The sequence below is a fragment of the Dipodomys spectabilis genome, unplaced genomic scaffold (genome assembly GCF_019054845.1).
Source record: "Dipodomys spectabilis isolate Male_0828 unplaced genomic scaffold, ASM1905484v1 ptg000053l, whole genome shotgun sequence".
NCBI lineage: Eukaryota > Metazoa > Chordata > Mammalia > Rodentia > Heteromyidae > Dipodomys > Dipodomys spectabilis.
Window position 1 is genome coordinate 13,164,414 of NW_024870730.1, and position 23,394 is coordinate 13,187,807.

A 23,394-nucleotide genomic window follows, 5' to 3' on the forward strand; every position below is an offset into this window, starting at 1 on the left:
CTGAGTAGCTAGGATTACAGGTGTGAGCCATCGGTGCCCGGCTAGTTCTATGTTTTTATCCAAGTTTTACTTGACCTATCTAATAGAAACTAGTTTCTTATCATTTTTTTGTTTGGATTGGTCGTGGGGCTTGAACTCTGGGCCTGGGCACTGTCCCTCAGCATTTCAGCTCAAGGTAAGTGCTCTGGGCTGGGAAGGTGGCTCAGTGGTAAAGCGCTTGCCTTGCATGCATGAGGCCCTGGGTTCGATTCCTCAGCACCACATAAGCAAAAAGAAAAAAGCCGGAAATGGCGCTGTGGCTCAAGTGGCAGAGTGCTAGACTTGAGCTGAAGAGCTGAGGGACAGACCCCCCCCCCCAAAAAAAAAAAAAAGAGTCTCATGGACTTCCTGCCTGGGTTGGCTTTGAACCACAATCCTCAGATCTTAGCCTCCTGAGTAGCTAGAATTACAGGCTTGAGCCACTAGCACCCGTCCTCATTGAAAGCTTTTCTATTATAGGGGTAAAGTATAAAAGGGATAAACTATAAGATAGGGATAGAGACTGGCAAGTTGGCTCAGTGGTAGAGTGCTTGCCTTGCATGCATGAGGCCCTGGGTTACATTCCTCAGCACCACAAAAGCAGAAAAAGCCAGAAGTGGCGCTGTGGCTCAAGTGGTAGAGCGCTAGCCTTGAGCTGAAGAAGGACAGCGCCCAGGCCCAGAGTTCAGGCCCCATGACCGACAAAAAAAAAAAGGAAAGAAAGAAAGAAAATAGGGATAGAGTTTACACAGTGAGCTATGTTTTTTGGTTGCATTTGGCAAATCATTATCTTAAACACACACCACTGAGTTCTGCTTCTACTTGGTCTCCAGTAGACACTCTACTTGAGTGTCTCCAGCTAATTAACCGTGAAATCTTCTTTCTACCTAGTGTTTATTAGTGACAAATGCTGTGGGACTTCCTCCCCCCCCCCCCCCCCGCCCCCTTGTCTCATAAGTATCCCAGGCTGGCCTAGAACTGAGATCCTCCTGCCTCAACCTCCAAAGTGCTACCATGTCTAGCTGTCTTTGTGTTCTTGATGGTTAATTTTTCCCTCAGCCTTTCCTGGCTAATTCTCAAGACTCTGTAGTAATCTCTCCTTACTTTTGTAATTACAGAAAAGGCATTTATGTGCTTTATAAACATATGCTTTAGATTTTAAAAGCCATACATATAACTGTTCAACTTAAAATTAATATCTATTTTGACACAATCCTATAATCAAACAACCTACTAATAGGGTTTTCTTTTGGAGAATCATTATGGACTTTAGGAAATTTGTAGTTTTAGGGGCTGGGAAGGTGGCTCAGTGGTAGAGTATTTGTCTAGCATGCATGAGGCTCTGTATTCCTCAGTACCACATACACAGAAAAAGCCAGAAGTGGAGCTTGGCTCAGGTGGTAAAGCGCTAGCCTTGAGCAAAAAGAAGCTCAGGACAGTCCCCAGGCCCTGAGTTCAAGCCCCAGGACTGGCAAATAAAAAGAAAAAAGAAAGAAATTCGTAGTTTTAATTATCTACACTCAATCTTTTTGTGCTCAAACCTCTAGAGCTGAGCCAGTGAAAATGCTTTTGGAGCCAGGCACAGGTGACTCACGCCTGTAATCCTAGCTACTCAGGAGGGTGAGATCTGAGGATCATGGTTTGAAGCCACTGGGCAGGAAAAACCCTAAGACTCTTAAGTCCAATTAAACACAGGAAAAGCTGAAAGTGGCACTGTGGCTCAAGTGGTACAATGCTAGCTTTGAGCTAAAGGAGCTCAGAGACAGCATCCAGGCCTACAGTTCAAGCCCCAGGACTGGCAACAAACAAACAAACAAAAAACCATTTAAAGATAGCTCCATTCTCTCTAGCACTCCTCTCAAATACTGTTGAAAACATTCTTGATTTCTATGATACCAAAAGACAAAATTGCAACATCATAAAGATCATAATTGGTTTTATTTTCAATGACAACATCAGTCTATTCTCTAAAATAGTTAAATATTCCCATGTACTGTGCAAAGGAGACTGGTTCTACAGGTAGAAAATAAAGAAGTTGGGCACCAGAGACTGTAATCCTAGTTACTCAGGAGGATGAGATCTGAGGATCTCTGATGCATGACATATCTGAGAGGTAAAAACAAAAACAAACCCCAGAAGTGGAAACGTGGCTCAAACGGTAGTATAACAGCCTTGAGCAAAATAGTTAAGGAGATAGTGAGCTAGTGGTAGAGTTCAAGCCCCTGTACACACACACACACACACACACACACACACACACAAACACACGTATTAAATCTCTAGCACCACAAAAAGAAGGGAGTTCAGAACCAGTCAGCCTAGGCTACATAAGAAAATTCAGGGCCTTCCAGGATTAGATAGGGAGACCTCGTTTCAAAGAATAAAAAGTCAAGAAAACAAAACAAAAAGTGAATCATTTCAAAGTTTCATTTTTTACAAGGTGATCACAGAGAGACCAATTGAGAACTAGTTAACTAGACTCCTTCCCCTATCTCCCATCTCTGCCCCAGCTTACCCCAAAGATAATAGCAGGAGGAACTTTGTCAGCATGTAGATTGAAACTGCCCCCATTTGGGTAATCGGCTATTATTTCTGCTGTTTTCCCAGATCAGATAACTCACTAAGTTATTAATGTGATTTTGATTTTTAAACTAGTTTGTTGGGGCCCAGAACAGGCACCCTAAGGGAAGGAAGGAATGAAGCAAGGAAAGCAGGAAGAAAAAAGGATAGAAGGATGTGGGCACTCATTACAATAATAAGGTGGTTTTATCTTAAATTTGAAGGGTTTTAAAATTGTCTGCAGAAGCAATGGGAGATAAAGACTATATTTCTTGTTATGCCACAGGTACAGATTAAAGGGTATTTTCACTGCTGGACCTTCTTTTCCTTTTTACAAAATTGGGAGACAGGGGCTGGGAAGGTGGCTCAGTGGTAGAGCACTTGCCTTGCATGCATGAGGCCCTGGGTTCCATTCCTCAGCACCACATAAGCAAAAAGAAAAAAGCCGGAAGTGGTGCGGTGGCTCAAGTGGTAGAGCGCTAGCCTTGAGCTGAAGAGCTGAGGGACAGCGCCCAGGCGGAGTTCAGGCCCCACAACCGGACCCCCCCAAAAAAATTGGGAGACATTTTTTAATACATTATTTACATTTCAATTGTACAATGAAGTCATTTAAAATATTTCTTCCTTTTTTTCCCTTTCTTTTGCCAATCCTGGGGCTTGAACTCTGGGCATAGGCACTATCCTTGAGCTTCTTTGGCTCAAGGCTAGCACTCCCTGAGCCACAGTGCCACTTCCTGCTTGTTCTGTGTTTGTGGTACTGAGGAATCAAACCCTAGGCTTCTTGCATTTGAGGCAAGCATTCTACCCTTAAGCCACATTTCCAGCCCTCCTTCCATTTTGAAAATGATTAGTTTTCAGTCAAATGTGATGTTACAAAGCTGTAATCCCAACACTGATGCTGAGGTAGGAGGACTGATATAGTTCAAGGCCAGCTTAGACTACACAGTGAAATCATGTCTCAATTAAAAAAAAAAAGGTATTTTTCCCAAAATAATTCAAAAAATATAAATCCCTTACCCATACTGTGCTTGTGCCTTTATATATGATCCTAAAGCATCTCATCAGTTATTTTAATCACTCCATGGAGCATGCATCTATTATCTATCAATCAATCTATCCATTTACCTACCTATCTACCTGAAGTCCTCGAGATCAAACCTAGTACCTAGCACATCTAGGTAAATGCTACATCCCACCCCAACTATGAGCTTTTCTTTGTCCTTCTACAGCTTTCTTTCTTTTTATTTTTTTATTTTTATTTTTTGCCAGTCCTGGGGCTTGAACTCAGGACCTGGGCACTGTCCCTGAGCTGCTTTTCCTCAAAGCTAGCACTCTACCACTTGAACCACAGTGCTACTTGTCTTTTTCTGCTTATATGATACTGAGGAATTGAACCCAGGGCTTCATGCATGCTAGGAAAGCACTCTACCACTAAATCACATTCCCAGCCCTTCCTTTTTATCTTTTCCTTCTGTCATTATTATCCTTAGTTCACTTCTCTTCCTTAAATATTCATAGTATGGAATGGAAGCGATTCTTGCTGTAGAGGGTTTTGTAATATAAGCTCCTTATAATGCTGAATGTGGCCAAGCCCATCGCTCTAGATCACGTCAGTAAACTAAGTGCTGTGCCTAGTTTTAAAGGGCTTCTGCAACATGTAGAAGCCTGTAGGTTCAATCCCTAGTACTGCAAAAACAAACAAATGCCAATTTGTGTGTGTGCTCTGTAAGATAATTGGCACATTTTTCTTAATAAGTGTTCAGTGTTTTCTTTTATACAGATTTTTCAAATAGAGAAGGTCAGAAGTCCAGAAGAGAATTACTTGGGATAAACAGTTTGTAATTTATAAAAAGTTGAGCAAAATTAGGTCAAGGAGAGAGGGAGAGAGAGAGAGAGAGAGAGAGAGAGAGAGAGAGAGAGCGCCAGCACCAGTTGTGTTAGTTCATGCCTCTGATCCCAACACTCCAAAGTGACTGAGGGAGGAGGATCACAATTTCAAGCCTAGTGTGGTCTGTGCCAGGCCATCTTGGGAATAATGAGATCATTAAAAAAAATCAACAGCAATACTAATAATGACAGAGAATATAATTGTTTACTTGGTTTAGGGTTTGTTTTGTTTTGCTTTTACCATCCCAGGGCTTGAACTCAGAGCCTGGGCACTGTCCCTGAGCTTATTTATTTATTTTTGTTTGTTTTTCTCAAGGCTTGAACTCTACCAATTGAGCCACAGCGCCACTTCTGGCTTTTTCTGTTTATGTGGTACTGGGGAATCAAACCCAGGGCTTCATGATTGCTAGGCAAGCACTCTACCACTAAGCCACATTCCAAGCTTTCTCTCTCTTTTTAATTGCAAGAATTCACTCTGCTGGGTATAGTATCTGTAGTCCCAGCTACGTGGGAGGCTAAGCCAGAGGAATCTCAAGTTAGAGGTCAGTCTGGACAACTTAGTGAGAATGTGTCTCAAAAAAATAATTTAAAAAAATGAAAAGAGGTGAGGATATAGATCTGTGTCAGGATATTTATCTACATATGCAGGGAACTGGGTTCTCAGACTACCTAAAATAGTGGGATATTTACTTTAAAGAGTAAGTGCATGGTCTGGGAAGGTGGCTCAGTGGTAGAATGCTTGCCTTACATGCATGAGGCCTTGGGTTCAATTCCTCAGTACCACATAAGCAGAAAAAGCTGGAAGTGGCACTATGGCTCAAGTGGTAGAGCGCTAGCCTTGAGCTGAAGAGCTGAGAGACAGAGCCCAAGCCCAGAGTTCAGGCCCCATGACCGACCCAAAAAAAAAAAAAAAGGCACATAGAGAGAAGATAGTCAACCTTTAGCAGACTTGTTCTTTTCCCATTGGTGGGAAAAACAAGAAAAGCAATGTTACATGTGACAGACCTGAATGAACTTTGGAAACTCAAAAGTTGTTCTGAGCACTTACTGGTGGCTCACGCCTGTAATCCCAGCTATTCTGGAGGCTGAGATCTGAGGATCTTGGTTTGAAGCCAGCCCAGGGAAAAAAAATCCTCAGGAGACTCCAATTAATCATTCAAAAACCAGAAGTGGAGCTGTGGCTTAAAGCGGTAGAACACTAGCCTTGAGTAGAAGTAGTCAGGGACAGCACCCAGGCCCTGAGTTCAAGCCCCATGACCACCACCACCAGCAGGAACAACAACAAAAATGTTCAGCCTACTTACTAGCTTATCATTTCTTAGTAGATATTTGTTGATCCTTTTGCTAATGCTCTGGCATTTCCAATATTTCATCATTCCTGTTTATTCTTTGTGTTTGCACTTCTACTGTCATTACTAACTAACTAATCCTTATTTAAAGTTCAAATTCCAGGGAGAAGTGAACTGACTTATTCCGTTTTCTAATTAACTGGTCATAGTCTTTCCGGTTCAACAGATGTTTATGTCAGCTATGGCTGGCTTCCAGCCAGAGGGTGTGCCAAGAAAGTGACACACCTTTTCAGGGATTGAAGACCTGATAAACATTGAGAAAATTGACCATCCGAATTGCTATGGTTTGAATGTTTTGTTTTGTTTTGGGTTTTCTGTTGTTTTGTCGGTTGTGGGGCCTGAACTCTGGGCCTGGGCGCTGTCCCTCAGCTCTTCGGCTCAAGGTTAGCGCTCTGCCACTTGAGTCACAGCGCCACTTCCAGCCTTTTCTGCTTATGTGGTGCTGAGGAATTGAACCCAGGGCCTCATGCATGCAAGGCAAGCGCTCTACCATTGAGCCACCTTCCCAGCCCTGGTTTGAATGTTTTTTGTTTTGTTTTGTTTTTGTTGGTCATGGGGCTTGAACTCTGGGCCTGGGCACTGTCCCTGAACTCTTCAGCTCAAGGCTAGTGCTCTACCTCTTGAGCCACAGTGCCACTTCCAGTTTTCTAGTGGTTTATTGGAGATCAGAGTCTCATGGACTTTTCTGCCTGGGCTGGCTTTGAACCGTGACCCTCAGATCTCAGCCTACTGAGTAGTTAGGATTACAGGCGTGAATCATGGATCCAGGTTTGAATGTTTTTAACTCCTCAATAGTCTTGTGCTGAAATCCTAATCCCCTAGGCAATGATGTTAGGAGATTCTGAAAGGTGATTAGTTCTTCAGAGAGCCCTTATGAACAAGCTAGTGCCCTTCACTAGAGAACCAAAGATGACCCTTCAGTCTTTCAACATGAGAAGATATAGTAAGGACTCAGTAGTAGACTGGGTGATGTATCTTAAATGGTAGAGCATTTGCTCCCAAGTAAGGGAGAGGTCCTGAGTTCAATTCTTAGTACTGCCTAGGGGGGTGAGGCAGGCATAGGAGCCAACAATTCTGAAAAGTGTCTTTACTGAAACCACCTATGCTAGCATCCTGATTTTGGACTTTTCAGCCTATAGAACTGTGAGAAACAAATTTCTGCTATTTAAAACCAACATGGGCTGGGAATGTGGCTTAGTGGTAGAGTGCTTGCCTAGCATGCATGAAGCCTTGGGTTTAATTCCTCAGTATCACATAAACAAAAAAGGCCAGAAGTGGTGCTCTGGCTCAAGTGGTAAGGTGCTAGCTTTGACAGTGCCTAGGCCCAGAGTTCAAGCCCCATAACCAACAAAAACAAAAAAACACCCCACTAGATCTAAAATACAACTGGACAAGATAACTTATACAGGGCTGTATACATTTACATACCTCCAAAAAAACTGGCTAAAGGAGGATACACTAGAGGATGAACCCAAAGGCGTAATTCCTCTGAACATCTAAAGTTCTATTTATCAAATGAATTGCAGGAAATGGAAACATGTCCTTTTTTGTTGTTGTTTTTGGGGAGGAGCAAAAGGGAGGACAAATGAATGGAGGGAGAAAGGGTGAATAAATGCTGTCATTGTATACAATATATACTTTGTAAAAAATGAACTGTGAGATTTATAGGTAGGAACAAGAGGGAGAAAATAGGGGAAAGTCAAAAGAAGGGGTGACATTGCCCAAGAAACATTGTACTCTCTATGTGACTTATAGAATCATAGCCCCTTTGTACAACTCCTTAATAATAATAAAAAATAAAACTAGGTAGGTGCTTATGGCTTACAACTGTAATCCTAACTACTCAGGAGACTAAGATCTGAGGACCACGGTTTAAAAACATCTCAGGCAGGAAATTCTATGAGGCTCTTATCTCCAATAAATTAAAGTAGAGCTGTGGCTCAAGTTGCAGAGTGCTAGCTTTGAGCAAAAGAAGCTCAGGGACTCACCTGAGCCCTGAGTTCAAGCCCTAGGACTGGCGCGTGTCCGCGAGCTCACACACACACACACACACACACACACATACACATACACACACAGAATTAATTTAAAAATAACAACAGGGCTGGGAACATGGCTTAGTGGTAGAGTGCTTGCTTACCATGCATGAAGCCCTGGGTTTAATTCCTCAGTACCACATAAACAGAAAAGGCTGGAAATGGCATTGGGCTCAAGTGGTAGAGTGCTAGCCTTGAGCAAAAGAAGCTCAGGGACAGTGCCCAGGACTTGAGTTCAAGCCCCAGGACTGGAAAAAAAATAACAACAATCAATAAAGCTGAATGCTCACTCTTGTAATCCTAGCTATGAAGGAGGCTTACAATCTAAGAAATGTAAGAAACTCTTATCTCCAGTTAACCAGGCATGGCTCTAGTAGGTAGAGTGACAGCCTTAAACAAAAAGCAACTTGAGATCCTGAGTTCAAGCCCCAGTGCCAGCATGCTCTCTCTCTTTCTCTCTCTCTTTCTCTCTCTGTCCCCCCCACAAACATATCAACATTGCAAGACACTGTAAACATGGAAATGTAACAATAAAATCCCCCTTTGTATAACAAATACAAGCTAATTAAATAAATAAATGAGTGAATAAATAAACCACAAACCACAACAAAAACCCAATCAACATAAGATCTTTTTTGTCACAGCTAAAAATGTAATGACACCATTACCTAGTAGAAGCTACCTAACACCACACACAATATCACAAGATGAGATGGAAGTATACTCATGTATAAATAGTCCACTCAGGAACCTTCCTTCCTGCCTGCCTTCCTTCCTTCATTCCTTCTTTTTTTGTTTTTTGCTAGTCCTGGGACTTGAACTCAGGGCCTGGTTACTGTCCTTGAGCTTCTTTTGCTTAAGGCCAGTGCTCTACCACTTGAGCCAGAGCACCCCTTCTGGCCTTTTCTGTGTATGTGGTACTGAGGAATCGAACACAGGGCTTCGTGCATGCTAGGCAAGCACTCTACCACTAAGTCACCTTCTGAGCCCTCTTTCTGTCTTATAAAGCCACCAGGATTCAATCATGGGGGCTCCACCCTAGTGAACTTATCCATTCCTATTCAGTAGGGCCCAAAGGCCCTACTTCTGAACATCAGAGTCAGATTAAGTATCCACACTCTTAATACTTCACAATGGGAATCAATTGCAACAGATGAAACCCTGAGGGACACAGTCAAACGGTAGAACTGGGGGAAGCAAGGATTTGCTGGAGGCTTCCCTTTTCAAAAAAGGCCTGTGCTAATCCAGCTCATTGAACACCTTTACTTACTTGTTTTTTTGCACATAAACTGGGAATGGCCTCCAAAAATAGATTGGAGGCAGTGAGGCAAATGAAAATTAGCTGTGAGGTGTAGAGTTAGGTCATTCAGAGGAAAGAGAAGTTAGACCTGGGGAGTAAGACCCTTAGATCTGCTAAATGGGTCAAGCTAGGAAGTCAGGCAAGGTCGTTACTATTTTGGTACTGCAAGTTGGTGAAAGAATTTACCAAGACAAAAGGCAAGAAGTGATCAGTACATGGCTAAGGGAAATATCAGACTGCTAGGGATCAGGGTGTATTACTTCACTTAGCATGAGCCTTGGAGCAGTTGCATTAACGCAAAGCAAAGTGAAAACAAAGCAAAAGCGCCCCCTCTGGTAGGGAAGTGTTTGGACTTAAAAAGGAGTGCCACACTGAAGGTCTCAAGACCTTTATTGGAGTTGTAGAGGTGGGGAGGGTCAGTCTTCTAACACTGGGTTATAGGTCATTAACTCTTAGAGACTGAGCTTCTACCAGTCAGGGATGTGGCCTCAGATGCTTACACTGGGGCTGTTATTTTCTGTAGGCTCCATGTGCTAGAGGTCAGCAAGACCCTGTTGTATGTCACAAGTCATTCCATTCATGTCTGCAGTCTAGGATATGATTGCCAACTTCCAAGCAATGGTTTTCAGCCATCATGTTTCCAAACTCTCCTCAGCTAGCACCTATGTCAAAGGTAAGAAATATGAAGGTCAGGAGATGTGAGAAGAAAAGAGAGAACAAAGATAACTCCTATACTTCCCAGTCTGCCTGACTTGGAGAGTCATAAATGATCCGGTCAATAGGGATATGAAAGGATTATCCTAGGAAGACATAGTTTGTAAAGTTTCCATGTTCTTCATCTTAAAGAGAAATGAACAGAAATTTTTGTTTTATCACTCAAAAGCAGAAGAATCCTCAAATGAACAGAAATTTTTGTATCACTCAAAAGCAGAAGAATCCTCAAACTAGCTTTCTATTTGCCTATGAACTATGATACATAAGGCATTTCTTGCTACTCTTGTTCAATGTAAATCTGTTTAATCATTCTAGTTATCTTTGATTATTTCACTTGACACCTCAGAAAGTAAAGGAAAAATTACTTCCAAGAAGTTTATACACACCCTGCCAGATCTCATTTATTTTTCAGGTCCTAGGATAGGCAATTCAATCTGTTCTTTTAGTCAGCTAAAAATTTAGAAAACAATATATTTCATTTTTACAAAATATTACAGTGCCTCAATTTACAGTCTTTGACTTTAAACTGGTATGAAAGAGTAGAATTTCAGACTCTATGTGGAGCACATGGGCAGCAAAGATGGCTCTGGGAGGGGGTTGAGTGGGCAGACCCCAATTGATCTGATCAGTGCCTAACCAGCCCGTGAAGGCTCAGGTGAATGATAGGGTGTGACCTTGACAGTGATTGGTTCCTCTTCCTCCCTTACTATGCCACCCACCCTTGTTGTCTTTAAAAGGGGCTGCTCTCTGTAAATAAACGAGTTTTTCTACCTGCTGGATTTGGCTCCCCGCTGTGTCTGATTGTCTCCTGGGCTGAGGGAGGCTGGGGAACGGGCGAGCGCCGCACTTACCTTTCCTGGGACCCCGTCCGTCTTTTGTGGGACGGACGAAGACCCAACATCTGGCGCCCAACATGGGGCACGAAAGGAAAAGATACCGGCCGAGGCTAAGCGGTCTCTCGGGGTAAGTGAAACCCTAAATATGGGTAATGCTATATCACAGAAGGAGGAGGAGGAGGCAACATTAGGCCTAGAAGGAGTACAGGAGGACTTGGGAAGTAAAAAGGAAAAGGAAAAGGTCAAATTCGACCGGGAACGCACTATCTGTGCATGCAGGGGCGGAGGCAGCTACTCAGGTGCCCCGGACGGTCCTAGGCCCCCTCCCTATTCCCCTGATTGGAAGGGAGGTAAGGCGCCCTACGAGACCTGCAAAACCCAGACCCCTACCACATGGAGGGGCCAAGGGCTGGGGAAGTAACCTACTCGGAGACCTCCTCTGGAAAGGAAGGGCCACCCAAGAGCCCTGGAAAGGAAGGGCCACCCAAGAGCCCAGACTCTCGGCCACAGGATTCGCTTCCCCAAGCGTATCCGGTCAATGTGGCATCAGGGGCTAACAGGCCCTTGGAATGGTATCCATGGGAAGCTAAGGATCTTAAAGAGCTCCGCAAGGCGGTGGCGGAGGATGGCCCAAACTCTCCCTGGGCCCAGACCACTAGTTCTCAGTTTATTAAATGGTGTGCTTTCTTTAAGGGGGAATGCAGAGTGCGAGCGGAGAGTAACCGGCAGGCTCAACCAGCAATACCTATTACTTATGCCATGCTAGCAGGGAAGGGGGAAGGGTACTCCACCGGCATCCAACAGGCCGCAATACCTGGCCCGTACTGTGACCAGGTGAGGCAGGCAGGACTTGCCGCGTGGTACAAACTAGATGATGGGCCAACTGAGTCCCCCATGGCAGAAGTGAGACAAAAACTGGGTAAGCCTCTACCTGATTTCATAGACCGAGTCCAACAGCGTTCACCGCAAGCAGCCGACAGGGAACCTCCGAGATCAGTTTGTAAAGCTGCTGGTCTGGGAAGGGATGAATGCAGACCACCGCATGGCCTGCACGGGATTGAGAGAGAGTTCCCTGAGCAGATGGGTGGTGGCCTCACAGGATGTGGGAACGCAACAGCATCAGTCCCAATCACTAGCTTTAGCTTTACAGGCTCAGGCATCTACAATGACTGAGGCCATTACTCAGGCGCTGGCAGCCCAGGGCCAAGGAACCCCAAGGCCATCGAGGAGAGGGACTTGTTTTAAATGGGGGCAGGAGGGGCACTTTAAGAGGGATTGTTTACAACAATCCCCTGCCAACTGGCCCGTGGGCAAACCGCCCCCTATACCCTGCCCCAGGGGCAGGGAGGGATACAAGTTTGATTTAGATGGGAAGTCTTTAAACTTGGGGAGGGGCATCCTCTAGCCCCTTTAACTCAAGGAGGAACTCCCTCGGCTGTGAGGCCCAGGCAGCCTTGTGGCAGGGTGACCCAGGCCCATTGGACCGTCCTGCTGGTGGACGGACTCCGCCCTAAAATGGGTATTCTCATAGGTGGAAAGAGGTTTCACTCTTAATTGACACCGGGGCAGACTGAACCATACTCAGGGAGGAGGAAGTGCCCTTGGACTGGAAGCTTACACCTGGGCCCCCGATATTGGGGGTAGGGGGCAACTCCCAGACCAAAGAAACGGTTGCCCTTATGACATGGACTAGCCCAGATGGAGAACAGGGAAGGATACGCCCTTTAGTGGCAAAGAACCTCACTGCCAATTTACTAGGGCAAGATATGCTAAGACAAATGGATGCCGTGGTCACTACAGACCATCGAGCATCATATGATGATATCCTGGATGGGGAAGAAAGCACAAAGGCTTAAACAGGATCTAGAGGGAGTTAAGGAAGGGGATTTTTTTTAACTTTCATAATTACAGAGAAGAACATAGGGGACCCGCTCAGGTGCACCCCCAATCCTAAAGGCCACTGCCCCCCTCAGTACCTCCCATTAGGTGGAAGCCAGGAAGCCCAATCTGGGTGGAGCAGTGGCCATTGACCAAACCTAAACTTGAAGCCCTCCACCTTCTGGTGGAGGAACAGATAAGCCTGGGGCATATCCGCCCTTCTATAAGTCCTTGGAACACACCTGTATTTGTTATTCAAAAAGCCTCTGGGGCTTGGCGGATGCTCCAAGACCTAAATGAAAGGATGGAGCTAGTAGGAACGCCCCTAAGAGGCATGCCCTGGACTCCTGCTATACCTTCAGAATATACTTTGGTTGTGATTGATATTAAAGATTGTTTTTTTCTATTCCTCTGCATCCAGATGACTGCGAGAAGTTTGCTTTCTCTATATCTTCTCTTAATTTTTCCCAGCCTGATCGGAGGTTTGAATGGACAGTGCTGCCATAGGGTATGGCCAATAGCCCGGCCTTCTGCCAACAATACTTGGCCACACTTTTAGGGCCTGTGCTGGGTTCAGATACCTCCCTTGCCTATGCCTACATGGATGATATAATTCTGGGGCACCGAGACCCAAGCTGCCTGGAGGGCCTTCTGGCCCAGGTTCTGGACATACTAAAAAAGGGGGGTTTTACCATAGCCCTTAATAAAATTCAAAAGGTAGCTCCTTTTAAGGTGCTCGGGACCCACCTTACCTTGACTCAGGCCAGCCCCCTTAAGCCTTTGCTGGATATTCCAGCCTCTCTAACCTTAACCCAACTTCAGAGTCTTTTAGGGGAAATCAATTGGCTGTTGCCATGGGTTTCTGTCCCTAAAGATAGTCTCGTGCCCTTATTTGCCCTGCTAAAAGACAGGACGCCACAAGAAGTTATTACAATTACAGACAGCCATAGGCAATATTTTTGCAGTTCCAAAAAGCCCTGGATAAAGTTTCTCTAAAGAGGTATTCTATTAGTGAGCCCATTTCCCTTTGGTTGTTTGCAGGTGTCACATTAATATCTGCAGTTTTAACTCAAAATGGGGACCCATTAGAGTGGGTTCACACTCCCCTGGGGGGCACACCTCGTGTGTACTCTCAAGCAGACCAACTTGCAGATGCTATTGTGAAGGGAAGGACGCAAGCCCAAAGGCATTATGGCCTCGACCCTCACTCCATTGTTTTTCCTTTTCGGATGGCAGACGTTGAGTGAGCCAGACGTTGAGTGGCTCACTCGAGTGGCTCGTCTTGCTCTCTCCTTGGAGGGGTTTCTAGGCCAAACTAACTGCCATTATGGGCCATCCAAATGGACTGTCATGGCGACTTCCCCTCAAAATACCATCTCTATTTTCTCCTACGCCTATTCCTGGCGCCCTCCATGTTTTTACTGACGGAGGTAAAGCGGGCTCTGCATATGCAGCCTTTGAGGAGCAACAAAAGACCCCGAGCCAACAAAGATTTCAACCTTGTCAAGGGTCAGCACAATATAAGGAAATGCTGGCCGTAATTATGGCTCTTCAGGACATTCAAAAACCCTTTAATTTGTATGCTGATAGCCTATATATGATTAACTTGCTCCCTCATATTCCCCAGGCACATATTAAGCTGGATGAAAACCCTATTTCCCCCCTTATGGTTACCCTTAAGGGCCTATAAGAAGGGCGGGGAGCCCCTATTCATATTCAACATTTGAGAGGGCATTCAAATCTTCCTGGGTTTTTCTCCCTAGGCAATAAGTGGGCAGACCAGTTAGCTACTGGCCCACAAGCATTAACATTACAAGAGGCTACCTGTTTGCATGATTTAACCCATATTAATTGGAGAGGTCTTCAGCATAGATTTCCTCAGATTCCTGTAAAGGACCTCAAAAGGATAGTACATACCTGTAAAACATGCCAGCCTTTCTTAAAAGTACCCCGTTACAACCCCCAGGGGTAAATCCCAGAGGCCTTAAACCCAACGTCCTCTGGCAAACGGATGTTACCCATTTCCCGGCCTTTGGTAAGTTTAAATATATCTTTGTCTCTATAGATACCTACTCAGAAGCATGCTGGGCCACAGCACATACTGGAAAAAGAACTAAACATTCACAAGCACATTTTCTTCAATGCTTTGCTACCTTGGGTCTACCAGCATAAGTTAAAACCGATAATGGACCCTGTTTTGTTAGCAAAGCAATGTTAGAGTTTTTTGACAAATGGCATATTAATCATACTACAGGAATTCCCTATAATCCCCAAGGCCAAGCAATTATAGAAAGAAATCATCAATGTCTTAAAGAGCAATTATTAAAACAAAAAAGGGGGAGTTAGCTCCCATATACAGTTACAGATAGCTTTGTTTTTAAATTTTTCAAAAGGGGCAACTGAATCCAGATTTCAGAAGCACTGGGGACAACTAAGCCCTAAGCCCCAAGTGAAAGTCAGGTGGAAGCACCCCCTGACACAACAATGGAGAGGACCTGACCCCCTAGTTACTATGGGCAGGGGATTTGGATGTGTTTTCCCCAAAGGGGAGTCCGCTCCCATTTGGATCCCTGCCAGGAACCTTAAGTTTTTACCCATTTCCTCTATACAGGAGGATGCCCAAGAATAAGCTAACCACCACCAACAACAACAACAAAAAAAAAGGGCCATGGCCGAGGCTTGTGTTTTAAAGACAAAAGCCAGAAAGACAATTATTAACCAGCCCTTGAGAAGCTCTTGTGTTCTCTAACAATTGCAGATGGTGATACTCCAGCTGTTGGCTGTCCTGACTCTCCGAATCCTGTGAACGGCCCTATGGAATCTGCATCAACCTCAACGAGTGACCTGGGCAGTGATCAACGCTGGCAATGCAGAAATCGTTAGGAGCACCACAAGAGAAGCTGTCCTTTCGACCTGGTGGCCTGACCTTCATTTTGATCACCACCCTATGGACTGTTTAATATTTTTGTAGGAGTTAATTATTTTAATGTTACCTGCTTTAATTGTTCTTTTACTAATTGCTTGTATAGCAGCATTGAATCCATACTTAATTGTTAAACAACCACCTTTTGTTATGCTTCCAGCTTAGATTTTGTCCAACCCCACAGGCAAATAGCTGGATTAGAACAATCCCCACCTCTGGACTCTGAAGTGGCAAAGACTGCTATCCCATCCTTCACTAAGGTTAAAGGACTAGTAGTGACATTTCCTGGCCTGGGAATGCTTTTGCTGATGGTTTTTCTATGCCTTCCTTGCATTATACGTGCACTGCAAAACTCTTATGAGCTTAGCCAGCCAGTTATCAAGCTCCAAATGAATGAATTCCCCCCGCCCCCCCCCCCCCCAGAGGAATCGCAGCCAGAGACGGGTAAGAGGGGGTGTCAGTCTGACCAACCTAAGACAGGGCCTTCAGCTTCGCTCTGAAGAAGTTCCCGATGACGGGTAAGGCAGACGAGGCGAGAGGCGATCCACCCAACCTAAAGACAGGCGGGTTCAGTTCTTTAAGCAAAGACGGGGGGGGGGGGGGGGGGGGGGGGGATGATGTTGGGAGCATTTGGGAGCTGACAGTAAAGCTCAAAGGTCATCTTGACTCCTGTGCTAGCTTAAAGGCTCCTGTGCTAGCTTAAAGGCACGTACAAGGAACTGGCTTACTTAAAAGACACCAGGTGCCCAGGAATTACTTGAACTGCTTCGGACATTTCTAACTGTGGTGGGACTGATGTTTATTACTGTGCTAGGTGGGTCTGCCATTAAAACAAAAAAAGGGAATCTGTGGAGCACATGGCCAGCCAAGATGGCTCTGGGAGGGGGTTGAGTGGGCAGATCCCAATTGATCTTCTGATCAGTGCCTAACCAGCCCGTGAGGGCTCAGGTGAATGATAGGGTGTGACCTTGACAGTGATTGGTTCCTCTTCCTCCCTTACCAGCCACCCACCCTTGTTGTCTTTAAAAGGGGCTGCTCTCTGTTAATAAACGAGTTTTTCTACCTGCTGGATTTGGCTCCCCGCTGTGTCTGATTGTCTCCTGGGCTGAGGGAGGCTGGGGAACGGGCGAGCGCCGCACTTACCTTTCCTCGGACCCCGTCTGTCTTTTGTGGGACGGAGGAAGACCCAACAACTCTAGAATTCTTTCAACTAAGAAGTTACCAAATGAAGCCAGGTGCTAATGGCTCACACCTATAATCTTGGCTACACTGGAGGCTGAGATCTGAGGACTGCAGGTCAAGGCCACCCTGGTCAGGAAAGGCACTAGGGCCCTTATTTCCAATTAACTATCAGAAAACTAAAACATAACATGGAGAACCAAAAGAGTGTTTGGAATATAGAGCTGAGGAACAAACACAGCCACCTTCAGAGAGAAGCTCAGAAGCACTTGTGATGTTGATATTTTGCCAAGGTTTTTTGAGATATTGATTATGACTTGAAGCCAAATATGACTCATTGCTATAAATGCTACATTTAAAATGAGGTCATTAGCTTCCTAAGTTTCAGGGGAAATAAGAGGATGATATTTTAGCTTAACTAGTAAGGTAACTTGCTAGTTAATTTTGACATATTTAAACACATATATTATGATTTGTTTTTAAATACTGACATCTATATTTCCCTTCCCTTCTCTCTCATTCCCTCCCCTCCCATTTCCTCTTGTTCTCTCCCTTCCCTTCCCCTCTCCTCTTCCCATTCTCTCTCTTTGTCTCTCCTTCCCTTCCCATCCTCTTTCCCGCTCTTCCTCCCTCACAACCCCCCTGTGTCAGCAGTAGGGCTTGAACTCAGGGTATTGCATTTATTCTTGGTTTATTTACTCTAGGCTGGTGGTCTACTACTTGAGCCATATCTCCACTTCCAGTTATTTGCTGGTTAATTGTCAGATAAATTTCATCTGCCTGCACTGGCTTTAAACCTATATCCTTAGATCTCAGCTTCCTGATTAGCTAGGATTATATGTGTGAACTATAGTGCAGGCCCCATCTTTCATTCTTTCTTGACAGACTTTTACTATGTAGTCTAGGTAGCACTGAACTTGGGAGTCTCTTCCCTATGGCATTTTGAGTGCCGGGATTATAGTGAGTGCTACCACACACACTGGATAACCATATATATTTGGTACTGGGGTTTGAACTCAGAGCTTTGTACTTGCTGGCTTGCTTGCTTGGCTGACACTCTTCTACTTGAACTCTTGACACTCTTCTACTCAAGATAACAGATTTTTGAAGATCAAATCAAATCAATGAAGAGAAATTAAAGGAACTTACAGGATGCAAAAAAGCAGAAGGAAAATTTGGAATCCTATGTTAGCCAGCTTTCTGTCACTTTGACAAAATACCAACTTCTACAAAATCACCGTAAAAGAAGGAAAAGTTTAGTTTGGCTTGTGGTTTCTTTCTTTTTTTGTCTGTGTGAGGCTTGAACTCTGGGCCTGGGCGCTGTCTCTCAGCTCCTCAGCTGAAGGCTAGTACTCCACCACTTGAGCCACAATGCCACTTCCAGCTTTTTCTGTTTATATGGCGCTGAGGAATCGAACCCAGAGCCTCATACATGTGAGGCAAGCCCTCTACTACTGAGCCACCTTCCCAGCCCCATGGCTTGTGGTTTCAAATGATGCAGTCCATGATCACTTGGCCCTGGTGCTTTGGGCTGGTGGTGGCAGAATATCACATGGAAAGCACCTGGTGGTAGAAGCTTATTCACTTTATGGCAACCAAGAAGCAGAGAGAAAAAGTGAGACACAACAGGGCCAGGGTTCCAATATCCTCTTCAAAAGCATAACTACCCCTGATTGTGCAGGGTATAAATTATTAGCTAATGGAAATTACTAAGGGATGGTCAATATTACTAGGCTTTTTTTTTTTTTTTGTCAGTTGTGGGGCTTGAACTCAGGGCCTGGGTGCTGTCCCTGAGCATCTTTGAGCTCAAGGCTAGCACTCTACCACTTGAATGACAGGGCTATTTCTGGCTTTTGAGTGGTTAATTGGAGATAAAAGTCCCACAGGGACTTTTCTGCCCCAGCACTCATATCTCAGCCTCCAGAGCAGCTAGGATTACAGGCGTGAGCCACTGCACTGGGCCTGGGCTGTATCTTAAAGAACATTAAATAAATAACATATGAAGAGTAACTCTGAAAAAAAAAAAAAAGAATGAAAAGGCTGCCTAGGAAGGGAGGAACTATATAGGAACAGTGGAAGTCATAGATTTCTGGAGTTACTTTAGGTCTTGTAGTACTTTACTTTTACTTTTTTTTTTTTTTTGCCAGCCATTGGGCTTGAACTCTGAGCCTGGGCGCTGTCCCTCAGCTCTTCAGCTCAAGGCTAGTGCTCTATGACTTGAGCCACAGCACCACTTCTGGCTTTTTCTGCTTATGTGGTGCTGAGGAATCAAATCCAAGGCCTCATGCATGCAAGGCCAGCACTCTACCACTGAGCCACCTTCCCAGCCCACTTTTACTTTGAAAAGGGCAAGGGAGGGAGTGTGTGTGACTCAGGTGGTAGAAAAAAATGCCTATCAAGCACAATGCTCTGAGTTCAAAGCCAAGTACCACCAAACAAAAACAAAACAAAAAACTATGAGATCACACTCCATATCTAAAAGGTTGGCTAGACTTAAAAAAGACAGAGTCACCAGGTGCTGGTGGTGGCTCATGCCTATAATCGTAACTATTCAGGAGGCCGAGATCTCAGGATCACAGTTCAAAGCCAGCTGGGTCAGGAAAGTCCATGAAACTCTTACCTCTAATTAACCACCAGAAAACTGGAGGTGGTGCTGTGGCTTAAGTGGTAGAGTGCTCGCCTTGAGCTGAAGAGCTCAGGGATAGGGCCCAGGCCCAGAGTTCAAGCCCTTCAACCGACCAAAAAAAAAAAAAATCACTTGGGAAGCTATACAGGAGGACTGGGAGTTTAAGGCCAGCCTGGGTTACATAATGAGAACCTGTGGAGGAAGAAGAGAAAAAGGAGGATGAGAAGAAGAAGGAGGAAGAGGAGGAGGAAGAGGAGGAGAGCAGATAATACCATGTACTGGTGAGTGTTAACCTTTCACAAAAGTGACAAAAAGAGACAGAAATGACTTGAAAAGAGGACATTTACTTTGGCTTATGGTTTCAGAGGTTTCAGTTTAAGGGTGGCTGGATCCATTGCTTTGAGACTGTGGTGAGGCAGAACATAGCGGTGAGGGGTGAGAAGCTACTAACCTTAGGGTTGCTAGCTAGCCAAAACAGGACGGGACCAGGGCCATTGCAGACCCTTCAAAGCATTCCCCAGCATCCTACTTCCTCCAAACTAGGCTGTCACCTTCTTCCAGCAGTCCATTCAGAATGTGAACCCATTAATGAATTAAACCATTTTCCTCCAAACTAGGCTGTCACCTTCTTCCAGCAGTCCATTCAGAATGTGAGCCCATTAATGAATTAAACCATTTGTTCAATGTCCTGATCTAATCTCTGGAAACACCTTGTTTGAAAGCACCTAAGCAGTCTCCCAATCCAGCCACGTGACAACCATCACTGTGAGAAAGTGGCAGAATGAGAACCCTCATATATGTGGTTATAAAATGATTTAGTTATTTTAGAACTTACTCAAAAATTTAAGTAGATTTGTTATGATGCCACAATTCCACAATTTAGTATAGACTCAAAGAGAACTGCAAACGTGCCTGTACAAATGCACAAATATTTTTTTTGGGGGGAGGGGGCTTCATAGCTGCTAGGGATCAAATGTTAGCTGTAGCTGCTGGGCCTTAACTACTGCTAGATCCTCGGCCCATTGTACACACATGTCTACAGCAGCATTATTTGTAATAGTAAATAAATGGAAAGAACCTAAATGTCCTCCAACTAATGAATGGATAAACAAGACATGCGATATAATGTAGTAGGATTTGTCAATAAAGTGGAATGAAATGCTGATGTATGCAACATCTTGATGACACTTGGAAAGACTGCACTTAGTAAAGGAAGCCAGAAATAAAACAAAATTTCACTTATAGGGAGGGTTCAGAAAGGGAAATCTAAAGACATGATGTAGAGCCATGAGTACTAAGGGACAGGAGTAAGAAATGAGGGAGTGGCTGTTAATGGGGAATGCAGTCTCTTTTGGAGTTGTAAAATAAAATGGATTTGATACACACACTATTGCATAAACATGACAAAAGACAAAATCTTTTTTTTTGGGGGGGGGAGGGGTGCTAGTCCTAGGGCTTGAACTCAGATACTGTTCCTGAGCTTCTTTTACTCTACCACTTGAGCCACAGCTCCACTTCTACTTTTTTTGGTGGTTTATTGGATAAGAGTCTCATGGACTTTCCTTCCCCAGGCTGGCTTTAAATGGTGATCCTCAAATTCAACCTCCTGAGTAGGTAGGATTTTAAGTGTGACCTCTACTGGCACCTGGCTAAAAAATCTTTTAAATTCCAATCATAAAAAGGGCAAGTTTCATGGTACATAAAATATCTCTTAAAATGGTCATTATTGGGCTGGGAAGGTGGCTCAGTGGTAGAGTGCTTGCCTTGCATGCATGAGGCCATGGGTTTGATTCCTCAACACCACATAAGCAGAAAAATCCGGAAGTGTGCTGTGGCCCAAGTGGTAGAGCGCTAGCCTTTAGCTGAAGAGTTGAGAGACAGTGCCCAGGCCCAGAGTTCAGGTCCCACAACCGACAACAAACAAACAAAAAACAGTCATTATTAAAAAATTGCAATGCTCATTGAATTAACACAGAACTATTTTCTTTCAAAGTGAGATATTCAGTGATGTGGTATCTCAAAGTGGTAGAGCACTAGCCTTGAGCAAAAGAGCTCAGGGTTAGTGCCTGGGCCCCAAGTTCAAGCCACATAACTGACAAAAGAATGAGAAGGAAGAGGTGATGGTGGTGCTGGAGGAAAAGGAGGAGAAGGAGGAGGAAGAGGAAGAAGAAATTGGGATGAAATCAGAGTGAGAAATTCTTTTCTTTGGCTTCTCTATCAATTCATCTGTTATATCAATGTTATTGAGCTGAAGAGTTTTCTTGAAATACCATATTTTCTTTCCCTAGACAAGGCTGTACTGACTAAGGTAAAAATCTCTGGAGCATTTTGAATTTTAAACAGATGAAAGTAGACCTTCTCGGGGCTGGGAAGGTGGCGCAGTGGTAGAGCGCTTGCCTTGCATGCATGAAGCCCTGGGTTCAATTCCTCAGCACCACATAAGCAAAAAGAAAAAAGCCAGAAGTGGCGCTGTGGCTGAAGTGGTAGAGCGCTAGCCTTGAGCTGAAGAGCTGAGGGACAGCGCCCAGGCCCAGAGTTCAGGCCCCACGACTGAACCCCCCAAAAAAATTTAAAAAAAAAAGTAGACCTTCTCTGGCTGTAAATGAGGAGGGATCTGGAATAGTAATCACAGCTTTTCTAAGTATGTAGTCCTACTTGGTTACAGAGAAGAAAACCATTTACCTGTTTCAGACAACAAATAACTGGCACCAGTGGCTTATGTCTATAATCCTAGCTACTCAGTGGCTGAGGTCTAGGATCATTGTTAAAAGCTAACATGGGCAAGAATCCATGAGACTCTAATCTCCAATTAACCATCAAAAAGCTGAAGTAGAACTATGGCTTAAGTAGTTGACAATGCACTAGCTTTGAGTGATAAAGCTAAGGGTCCTGAGCTCAAGCCCCAGTATCAACACACACACACACACACACACACACACACACACACACACACACACACACACACACGACTACAAACTAATAATTTTCTGTGCCCTAAAGCTATTAGTATAATTTTAAAGAAAAAATATAAGTAAGCCCTGCATTGTAGAAAAATGATAATTATAGCCTTTTGCACTATAGAAGTTGTATCTTTAAGAAGGATTTGAGGATCAGTATCCTTGGTGAATATAATGTTGTAAGTAGTAAAACAAAACAAAATGGTCCCACAGATATATATCTTGCTTTCAAAGAAATTATGGCTTTTGGGGGCTTTAAGCTCATATGAGCATGATAACATGTGAAGCTCATGTGCCTGGGCATATATATAAACATATATAACATATATATAACATATATAACATATAAAAAGTAAAAGCTTTTGATGTATTTTAAATAAGATGACTAGAATCCACTTACTCAATGTTCATTTACTAAACTCTTCAAGGGCCTTCCATGTACCAAAAACTATATTAGACTTGGAGGTTTGTTGTGTTAAACAAGACAGTCATGGTCCCAGGATCTTAAAATGGCAACATAGGGCAATAATACAAAAGATGCCACAAGCCAGTAAAGGACTAAGTATAACAGACATAGTAAATTTATTCCTTACCATTTTAGAGAAAGCCTTAGAAAGTTCCAAGTGCAAAGGTTGGATGTGTTACATGTTTACTAATGTATTCCAGTTTTTCCTGATCTAAGAACCAGTTCCTTCCACACACACCCAGCTGGTTGATTTTCATTGTTTCCTTTGTTCAGCCCAGGCACTAAGACAGACTTGCTCATAAATTTACCCTAATGTCTTATGGGGTGGTGGTGGTGGCTGAGGCTGAAATCCTGGGCCTCAATGAATCCTAGGCACACTCTCTATTACTGTTAAACTCTCAGCTCCATACCTGCTCTTCTTAGCCTGTTGTATCTCCTTACTGAGAATTCATGGTGTGATTTCTTTCCCTCCTGTTTCTAGGATGTCTAGGCTCCTCACTTTTATCCCAGACCAACATACTTACTTCTGCAATCTTCCTGCTGAAGGTTGCAAGGTATAATGTAAATATAGATATACATGACAGAATGTACATATATACATAGATATGTAGATATAATGCATAGAACACTACGCATTACTGAATGCTTGTGCTAGTTAAAGAGGCT